The sequence below is a fragment of the Rhopalosiphum maidis genome, chromosome 1, assembly GCF_003676215.2.
Source record: "Rhopalosiphum maidis isolate BTI-1 chromosome 1, ASM367621v3, whole genome shotgun sequence".
NCBI classification, from domain to species: Eukaryota; Metazoa; Arthropoda; class Insecta; order Hemiptera; family Aphididae; genus Rhopalosiphum; species Rhopalosiphum maidis.
Window position 1 is genome coordinate 50,898,399 of NC_040877.1, and position 11,716 is coordinate 50,910,114.

The window sequence follows — 11,716 nt, forward strand, 5'->3', positions numbered from 1 at the left end:
TATTATACACATACATTATACGATGATGTATATACTTATATAATTATGTACGACGTACGATATATCGTACACTAATTCGCGTAAACGACCGTTCAATTACCGCGCTATGGGTATTAAACCGTAATCGCGGTCGCGGTAGGTATAATCGCAGGGACGTTTTGAAACGTGGCGATTCGGCGGTGCACGCCGCGGGATGACTCGCGGATAACGGCCCGCGGCGCGCGGCGACGGCGTAGTTACGCGCGTCACTACGATATATTATTACGATATCACGTTAATCGTTCGCGAGACGTAATTCGCGGACCGTTTAAATTCGGTATACCGTCAGCGCGGTAAATATAATACCGCGGTATAATATTGCCGGGATTCGATAGGCGCACGAGAGAGGGCCTTGCTAATAATTATTGTCTCGTGATGGAATACATCCTCTCGCTGTTCCGTCGCCGCGGGTTCGCCGAGACGGGGCCGGTGAAGACGGGAAAGGACGTTCGGAACACGAATTTAATGCGATCCGACCGGTCATGTCTATCGGTGGCCGAACTAACAGCCGCGGCGCGGACGAGTGCCGACGACGACAAAGATTTAACGATCGGTTAGGTTAAGAGCTTAAGACTTGCGGCGCGCGCACGTGTGTGTGTGTGTGCGTGCGTGCGCGCGTGTTTAGACCTCGACTTAGCCCCCCTCCCCTCCGCCCATCGGCGTGATACCGTTTCCTCGCTAATACCTTCTCGGCCAGATATCCTCTCGCAGCAGCGTCCCGACCCAATACAGCATATACGCGCGCGAGGCACCTAACTTTACGGCCCTCGCGAGAGACATTACCACCATAATTAATAACACGACAGTCCTCCGTGGCAAAATAAAAATCGAGTGAGTACCTACAGCATTTGGCTTTTAGCGATTCCATTATATATATATTTATTTATTTTTTAATGCGTTAGGTTAGTTTGAATACGAAACATAATAATATTGTCTGGCATTGAGGACGTTATAACCTGAATATGCAGCTACTGGACGATATATAAATGCCCTAAAAATGACTGAAAACTCAACAACTTGACCAAGTCAGCAGTAATAGTAGCACGCATAAGATTGTTTTTTAAGACGATTGCGCTAATAATAGTTTTCCGAAAATCATATACTATATAGGTACTATACAAGAAGAGAGGTGAGTTTTGTAGAAATTCGTTTTCATAAGCAATAGACATTTTAATGACAAAAGCACAAAGGTTAGGTTAACCAAACCTGACCACTATACCAATGTATAGATTCACGAACGCACCATGTTTCTGGAAAGTGCATTATATGCCCGAAGCAGTAACACTGATAATGTCATTTTATATTATTCATAAGTTTCGTCAGCAAATACAGCGAACACACCCAAAAGCCAAAGGCGTTATTCGTTGCAAATATCAACCTACCCGAAGACAATCGCGAGTTCTAGACATAATAAAAATATTAAATTGTATCATACTCCAAAACAATTGTTGTTCAACTATTATTTTATTAATCAATAATATAATATTAATTAGAAATTGTAGTCTTATTTATTTTTATCGTTATATTATTCGCACTTCATACGTTATACGCTAATATTTTGGGTATCAGAAGATTTATGATTTATACATAAAATAACTGTTATAGTCGTATTTATATTGAAGTATACCTATACGGCTACACAATATTATAAATTATAGTATAGTACAATTTATAACGTGCCAGAATTTCAATTACTAGAAAAAAAAAACTAATTAATTATTATAAAAATAAAACATAGTGAATTGTTATCAATTGACGGACAGTCAAACAAAACATTTTCGTATTTTATATGCTAAACGAACACAGTAATATCACTAATACCTAAGTATATAACATATAGAATAGTAGCAGTGGCGTATTTGTGGGGGGCGAGCCTCCCCTGAAATTAAAAACACAATTATTTAAAATAGTATCTCCTCCCTCCTTTCACTCAAAAAAATCCAAGTATATAATCGGCCCCACCCGAAATGAAAATTTATAATAAACGCCACTGAATAGTAGTAATAGTATTATGCAAAACTTCTTTCTTCGACTATTAATTCATCCGCACAGCGAGACGATTTATTTTAACAACCATTATACGATTTGTGATCGCTAATAAACAACGAGTAATATTATTATAGTTTTCTTGTAATATTCCCGTGGAAGTATGACTATGTGGCTACGTGTCATATTATTATTATAACGCCGTAATATTATTAATAATATAGTTCGAGGTTTACCGTGTTTCCCAGAATTTAAACTCTATATAATCATAACATAATATTAGAATATAATACGTATTGTTGAATGTTGATCGAACTATACGGCGTTAGCCACGAGATCTTTTACATATATTCATATAATATAGACACCGCGAATATAGTTTTTAAGCATGCATACAGTATAGTATATATTATAGATTTATAGCTAACTTAGGTAGAAACTTAGGCCGGATTGAGCTAAATAATAAGATAAGCATAAATTAGGTGCATTTTAATTTTGATAACTATAGTCTAACGATGACAACGGATCCACACAAAAATAATATGTTTAAAATAAATACATATGAGACCTATGTATATATAGATATACGGTATACCCTAACATTATTCAAGGTGGTAAAGGTAATGAAAAAAAAAATAACATTATTTAGTTAAATAAAATAAACATTAACAACGTTAAATTTCGAGTTGATGGTTACAAACAATATATTATTTAGACCCAAAAGCATAAGACTAATATGGATAAGGCAATATTAACTTAATTAAGAAGTGAACTAATTAGAATAAATTACCTCCTGGATCGGATATCACTAGATTTACTACCGGAAACACGTATAGTGATTGTCTAACTTTCAGTTTTTTTTATTTAAACAACTATAAAATAATTTTGTTGAAATCTAATCATAATAATATTACAGCTCAATGGTTTAGTCAATCGTATCATTACGTAACAATTATTTGTCAACTAAATTATTAAACAATGCAAGAAATATGTATTTTTTATTATTTTTTTAAAATCATTGTATACAATGTAATAATCAAACATAATAAATAACTAATTAATTAGTTGTTTAGATATATAAAAACAGGATATTAACTTAGTTTTATTTTTTCAATCAATCGAAAACATTATGTATTATACGCCGGACATCTCACTATACTACTATAGTTACACGTTATTGAGTTCATCATTTTTCAAAATGACCAACGTATTAATGCGTCCTGCCCCTTTGATAGTATTCAACATATCATTAGTATTTATATGTACAATGTACCCCGATTATTTTATTATCGTATTATATTTTCGCGCGTTTCGATACACGATCACATAATGTATCGACTCCTATTGTTTATCGCCGTTGTATCCACGACGTGCTCGCGCCGTGTGACATCTGACACGACGTCTCCAAATCCCTGCGGCTTTCACGTGATATTATAAACGTGTGTGCGTTCGGAGACCGTTTGCCAAAAGGGATTGCGTGTTTGACAATCGAAAAGCCTCTACGCGGCGGCCCCGTCCGACGGTTTCGAGTAGGCGATGGCGATTGTGTTGGACCGTATATAGGTATATACACATATATATATATATATTTATGCAAATAAGCGAACGGACGTCTACCGCACCCCGTCCGTCCCGCCCCTTTGAACGGGCCGCTTAGACAAAACAAATCAAAAGCGGACCACTACGACTACCCACAGTATACTTACGGCCGTGCAGCAGCTTTTGCGAGATTGACTTACACACACGCCGTGTAATAATTATACGCACGCGCGCCTCCGCGCAGGGTGTTATTAAACTCGATCATTACAGTCGACACTCGCCTTTGATGGACTTCGTGTGCGGTACTCGAGCCGTATATATATATATATAATAACATGAGAGGTACTGCTGTAGTACGGCGGCAATACCTCTGTTTGACGACTCGCTGAACGTCATCGTAAATAGATATAGAACGAGTATTTGGACCACTTTGAGAGCACTGCAGGTGTTCAGCGAATTTATCGGTGTCTTGTAGAGTCGTATACTTAACATTATCTCTCTGTCCGACCAAAAACTAATAAATTAATGGCTAAATTAAAAAATAAGCAGATCAAAACGAGAGTATAATAATGATGTGCACTAAAAAAAAAAAAAAAAAAAAAATGAAAAATTAAAGCGTAGTATGAAAAATATATACCTTACGAGTAACACGGTTAACTTCAATAAACTAAATTATGCATATTATACTTTATAAGTAATAATTAACAATCAACTACACCTCTTTAGAAGAATATTATTAATTTTGTTATTTAGCAACGGTTTTTCCGAAAAAATATGTTTTAAATATTGCAAGAGACGTTTTATTTTCTCTGTAATTTTTTATTTTTATATTTTTAGACAAATGGTTGTTCATTATTATAAATATTATATAATGCTTCTGATTAAGTATAATATGTACTAATGTCGTGATCGATTCTATCCAACAACGTGAAAAAAAATATATTTTTAACTTAATCTTTGTTTGAACTTTTTTAAATCTGATTATCAATTATTAATAATTATTCATAATATTCACATCGTATATAAACTTTATAAAATTGTTTTATTTTGTAATCATTATAAAGTCTCGTTTTTTTAAAGCTGTCAATTATTCGGCCACGTGCAACTATCTTTTCCTTTACGTAATAACAACGATATTTTATTCCAATACTTTTTTTTATTCTTATTATCGTGTAATTTACTTACATTAGGAGTTAAAATATTTCGTTTCAATAAAGTCATAAAAAAGCACATACATTTAATAAGTGGTTACAAAACTAGATTTTGAGGCAAAAAAAATAAACCGATATCGCGTGGGAACGATTTTCCGTTCGTTTTATGCATATACCTTTTAAGTTATAACCTTAAATGGATTTACATGCTATGTTCACACATCGCGACGATGAATTAATATTAATAGAATTCCAATATGCATTCCATAGAATTCGACTGCGACGAATGACACGTCCGCGAGACCGTTTTTTCAGCGGATGGAAAATAATATTTTATTTTAATCGTATAAAATATCTATTTATATTTAAATCTCGTTACGCAGTGAACGGGTGAGTCCTGGTCGTGCATCGTCGTTCATCACACACGGGTCGCGGCGATGTGTCACATTATTTTCCAAGATTTCTCGTCGAAAACATTTATTATTATTATTATTATTATTGCAGAACGACCTCGCAATATTATATTATAATATATTTTATACATTACGTACGCCGCACCTTGTAACCCGCAAAGGTCTGCAGTGTAATAGGTTTAACGGTCCGCAACGGCGTGCGACATAATAATATAATCCAATAAATCGCAAACCGGGCCGGAAGTCAACGAGCGGCCGGTAAACGAAGTCGATTTCCTCCGCGTCAGAAGGCCGACCGCGATCGGCGTAAGCTGTGAGTGCGGCGTGGTGTGGTACAGCGGACGGACGTCGGAGGATCTTCACAGTGACGACGTCGTTTCATCGGACCTAATCAATATCGTTTCATTGAATTATGCATTCGTTTACAAGAACGTATAATATTATATAATTATTGTAAACATTTATCTATCCCCTCCCTTCGGTTCGGGTACTCGCACTATATAATAAGATTCCGGTAGTGGTGGTGGCGGTGGCGGCGGTCCGGCAATGTCAAATTTGCCGTTCCTTGCATCCGGTCTGATAATAATCAAACGGATTACGTCAACAAGCGTATATATATATATATATATATATGCGTCCTCCATCACATCCGTAGTCACTCATCAGTCAGACCACCGCGAAAACTACTTCCGGCTCTGACAGTGGCTAATAGATGCATCGGGTAATTTGTTGAATCCATACTTATTGTTTGATGAAAGACGTTACAAATTGGTCAATAGTTTTTGATATAAAAAAAAAAAAATTGCAATTTACCAAACGATAATAGTTCGACCAATACTTATCAATAGTGCTCGAATTCAAGTGAAAACTTTTATTCTCTTCTACCTATAATACAGTGTAAACGATAGTTATCAAGGTGATGAGAGTTCACTGTCAAAATAAAAGAACTACCCTGTTATGACAGCTTAATTATTAGTAAAATAAATATCCGAAAACCAAAATAATTTTTAATTGACTTTTATTTAAAGTCATATTATTGTAACAATGTTTTCATTACACTAAGGACATTTCATTAACAAATAAGTTATTATTAACAGTAGAAAAATAAGTATAAGTATTTATTCCGTAATGGTATACAAACATTTTATAACTTGTCTGTTAATTGAAAATGATAATAATAACAAAAGGAATAAATCGCGATATATCATTAATCAATCGATGAATTTAAGATGTTATAAAATACTTTAAGGAAAACATTAAAGAATTAAATATGGTGTGAGTTTCATGATTGAGATCGTAAAATGTGTTTGGCTGTATTGTAACTTATAATTTTCTGGGCTTCCGTTAAATTAAGTTTATCCAAAAGTAAACAGTTATTCATTCAATGATTTGAATGTTCGAATATGATATCAATAGGATAAAATAATGTATAATCATACAATTACATCATAAAATAATATTATTCTACATTATAACGTTTAAACAATAAGCTGGTTGTGCGGTAATATCATGAAGTTTTACTTGATCGCGTTAAGCCACTAGTATAAAGAACATCAAACGCTATAATAATATTTTTAGTATTTTATAATTGTACATATTTAGACATTTCACTACACACATATACTTTAACACAGCCTTAGGTATTTAAATTGTCCATTGACAGTTTTGTATAACCTATTAGATACTCGTCAGTTTACAAGTACATAGGTATACAATATAGTATTATAATTAATAAATAAACTGCATTTGCGTTATCAAATTTAATGAATAATTATTATTTATTATTCTCAGACGTCGCGATAAAATGATTTTTTTTTTTTTAAATGAGCTGTTAACAACTAATACGTGTCATAGTTACAAGGCGACCTTCTTTATTTTATTTAGGCAACCGAATCGACACCTGTGCTCGTAGCCCGCTTACGGAAAACACCTGGCGCATCGCATAATATTATTATTTATCCATTTACAAGTACAAATACTGTAGTTGCGCGCTTAAACAAAAATGTTAGTCAGTTTACGGCGTATCGTAAACGCTTTAGAGAATATAATTATTTTTATTTTTGATATTTTCGTAGGTGAGATTAGGTACGGAAAACCCAAACCGATTGGTATTATTTTACAGATAATAATAGCTAAGTATTTTCCACGAACACGATAATGTCAATATGTACTATGTTAAAACTTTAAAGGTCTGAGAAATTGTAAACGGCGAGCTATACTGTCTGATTTAGCGATTGGTCACCGGGGGAAAGAGTACAAGGGTTCGTCGTGACCTATATTTTCTGTAATATTTAATATTTATTAAAAATAAATATGTCTGTGTGATCTTATTGAACATCAATCATTAATTTACCATTTATTCTATTTATTATGCTATCTGCAAAATTATTTTTTATTGTAAACGATTTAAAATAGTTATTGACGAATAGTTTTTAACGATTGCGACTTTAACTAATATTTATATTGTTTTGTTATTGCGACTCCCCCCCCCTCTACCGCCATCACCGTTAAACGTTTCTGAATACGCACGAGGTCGTAGCTCAATTTAAAATAATAGCATACGATTCTACGTGAGATGTTTTAGTTCACGAGACGATTTATACACTTGCTTATTCGCGGAGAGAGGGCGAGGGGGTTATTGGTTCTTTTAAATTATTTAGGTATAACCAATACAAATAAATCATCATTCTTTAATGGATTGAATGAATTGATAACAACTAATCTTTTAATATTGAGAATAGTTTAACTTGAAAAAGGTCTTGTTGCAACATACTCGTTCTTATTAAATTATTTCGCCACATTGAAGAAAATATTTTTCACGAAAGAATATCCATTATACATTTGGGGACTCAGTCCTCCGAGTGTCTTTGTAATTACACCTCGCGAGAGGGAGTTCCTCGCGGCTCCGTGTTATATAAAAATTATCCGAGTCCCCTCCGCTCACCCATCTTGAAAAAGTCGTGAATACGCCTCCGAGTTGTAAACACACAATCATAGAAATCGACGAATCGGCACGCGAGACAACGTTAAGTCTCTATACTCGATAGGTGCCGAGACAGATGTAAACGTGGAACAGATATATGGTAATTTTAATAATAATAAATATTACTCTGTGCAGTGGAAATTGATGACAAAATTATTTTCGAATATCGAATTTAGTTAAGTGTGAATTGGCGCCAGGCTGCCAAGTATGTACAAACACTTTATACCGACGAATAGACGCAGTGCTATCGTGAAAACTGAGTGCATATAATAACTATTATAACGTAGCTTCTGCAGTCGTCGACAATATTACAAATACACAATGTCGAGCCGGTTCCATTTTTTTAAACCAATCATTGTTTACTGTGCCCACCCTTTACGTATTCGCTTATTCGTGGTAAACGAATTAATTATGTTTTCCGAACAACACGATTCTCGGCAACACAGCAATAACCGCGTACGATAACGTTTTTCCCGTTGAAAAGTGTAAATTTGGACGGTACGTTTTTCTAGCCGCTATAAATAGCTATTATTTTTTTTACCTTTTATCCCATAAAATCAGAACTATTCAATATTGGCGCAGCAGTCGTACAAAACGTATTATTTTTAATCGCTAACATACCATATTCTGTATTCTACGGGTTATTTCGCACGGACGATCATCAATCGTCGTCTTCGTTTATAGCGAGTAAGATATTAGTAAAATAGCACCAATAACATTATAAACAATAAAACGAAAACTAGCCGGAATATTAATTTGAATACATTGTGATCACGGTTCAATTATTGTTCTATTCAATGCCCGACGTTAGAAATCGATTGTTTTATAATAATCGCAACCTTCGTCGTCTTACGCGTATTAATAATATAAATATCACAAGTGCGTAAGTCAATGGGGTCGCGACGTCGCCGGCAAAATAATACGTACACGTCATTCCGGAAAAATACACTCGAAAGCTCAATGTTATATTTTTGAACAATATAGTGCACACACATTATTAAACTGTATACATACGCATTGTACAGTACGCATATACTAAATGGAGCACTCGATTAAGCGCCGTTTCAGGTGCAGCCGTAAACGGTTTGTACAATAATAATAATAATAATAATAATATGTCCACAAACGTTTTGATGTTATCCGTCACGCGAATTATCGGTAACACCAGCCCAATAATAAGCTGTATTATAGGCGTTAAAAACAATAATCATTAATTACCTACGCGATGGCTACGTGGTCGGCATTATAACACGTTTGAGTATTTTATTATAATGCGCAACACCACTCGAGAGAGAGAAAAAAAAAACAGAGTTTCAAAACGCACTTTACCAAACGCAAAGAGTTGCGATGTAATTGTATCCGCGAGTGGCTTAAAAACTATGATAATAATATTTTAACGTTGTCGGAACAAAAGCTCGGTAAACAAGATCTCTATGATATTGTAAAAAACATCGCTTATTAGCGCGTACACAATAATATTTACAGGACAACGCGACGCTATCGGTATCTGGCGGACTATATTATCTATAGCTAGCCGACCGTAACGTTTGGCCGTCAACAAAATCAGACATACCTACGCACGGCTATCAATGATATTGCAACAAAACGATCAATTATTTGAATCGAAATCCTGTGAGTAGTAGTATTAATTTATAATCAATGGCAATAGTTATCATTGCTGCAGGACATAATAATAATATAGGAATCGTGTGTAAAAAATTATCAAAAAAATACTCCGTGTCCAACGCTGACTTCGTTGTAAGCATAATATTAATTGCAATGATTATAAACTATCGAAAAAAAAAATTAAAAATACGAATTGAGTAAAGATCGGGATATTGTATGTTCGTGGACTACGAAATTCACTTTTACGGAATTATAACGTATTTGCATGGATGATGGAACATAACTAACACAATATAACATATTATTTAACGCAGACAACAAAATATACAACAACAATTAAAAACTATATTATTTATATTATAATATATAATATGCACTCGATAAATTGTCATTTTTCATTAGTTGTATGTTAAAATTAGACTATATTATTATATACTGTTCCATAACATTGAAATTGTGCAATGCGTTATGTGTACGATAAAATTGTATCTATTAGACTTTAACTGAATTATTCCGAATAAATCGTTGTCCATAAACATAGAATTATGAGCTCCAAATCAATATAGGTAATTATTTATATAAAATACATATTGTTTAGATTTTGTAGTGTTTCACCGTTTTTTAATTTTTACTCTCATACACCCACATCGTACCTAAACTTTACAACTTTTACAACTTTTTGAATGATTAATGGAATTTATAGTGATTCGACTTATAAAATACTTATATAAATTCAGCTTATGAATTGATTTTCTATATTTTTTTTTTTTAATATCGTAAACTTTATTTTTGTTTTGAGTTTTCAGGTAAACCAAAAAATGGTATAAGTCATTACATTATTAATTACACAACGCGCGTGATAAAATTGTTCAAAACAACAGTATACCTACATCGAAGCATTGCCGAAAATGTTATGTACGAGTTTATACGAACATGAAATATCTCGTCTTCCAAAAAATCTTAACCACCAGTGGCCAGTGATCATATCATGGAAACGAATTCAAATACATATCAAACAATACGAGTCATCATAAAATACTGAGACGTAACAGCTATTAAGTATACTGCTAAATATTTTTCAGTTGCAATTTTCACTGTCCGCTTTAGTTTAAAATGCCGGTTTAAAAAAAAAAAAAAATGATTTTTTTTATTTAGATTTTACTATTAACGTTTTATTCTTCAAAAGCCTCGTTCAACGGAATCTAGTTAAATTGTTGAATCGATTAAAAATTTAACTGTGTAGTTAAATTTAAAGCTTAAACAATTTTACTTCTTTCCAATTAGTTAGACCACCTTTGCATCGGTTACGTTTGATGATAAATCAATACGTTTCATACTCCACGTGCGCGTACCAGCACGTGTCAATCATATAATAGTTATTAATTATTATTTTTACGCTTGTGGTACGAGAGTCATACTTTGCTTAAATATAAAATGCGTTTGATACGAATCGTCAAAGTCTAAAATGAAACTGCTTTGTATGTAAGGAAATCGGAAAAACTATCAGCAGATCGCCCGGCCGTCTGTAAAGACGAGTGCACTCGAGTCCAACGCGTGCATTCAATTTGTAAACTTTAATGCCGCGGATCGAACATTATATAGGTTGTGTGCCTAAATACGCGCGCGCTCGTGTTCGATTATTCCATTGTTCCGGGAATAGTGTTGTTGCTGCGCCGTCGACGAAAAGAATGCTAGCGGTCGGACGAAAAACACCAAACACCGCGACAACGCTGCGCAGACGTGTAACGTGTGCACAGGAACCCGCCGCCGACTGCACACCTTGAGAATAAAAACCGTACGAAAAACGGTCGCGTACGCAGTAACACGCGTTTTCGCGATCCCCGGGCGGCGGCGAAGAAAACCTGACGTCGACAACAACACGCGTGCGTGTGTACGAGTTCAAACACGACATACACTCGTACGTTGTGCGTACCGTCGTCGTCATCATCGCTATTGTCACCGCGTGACCCGCTCGGCGC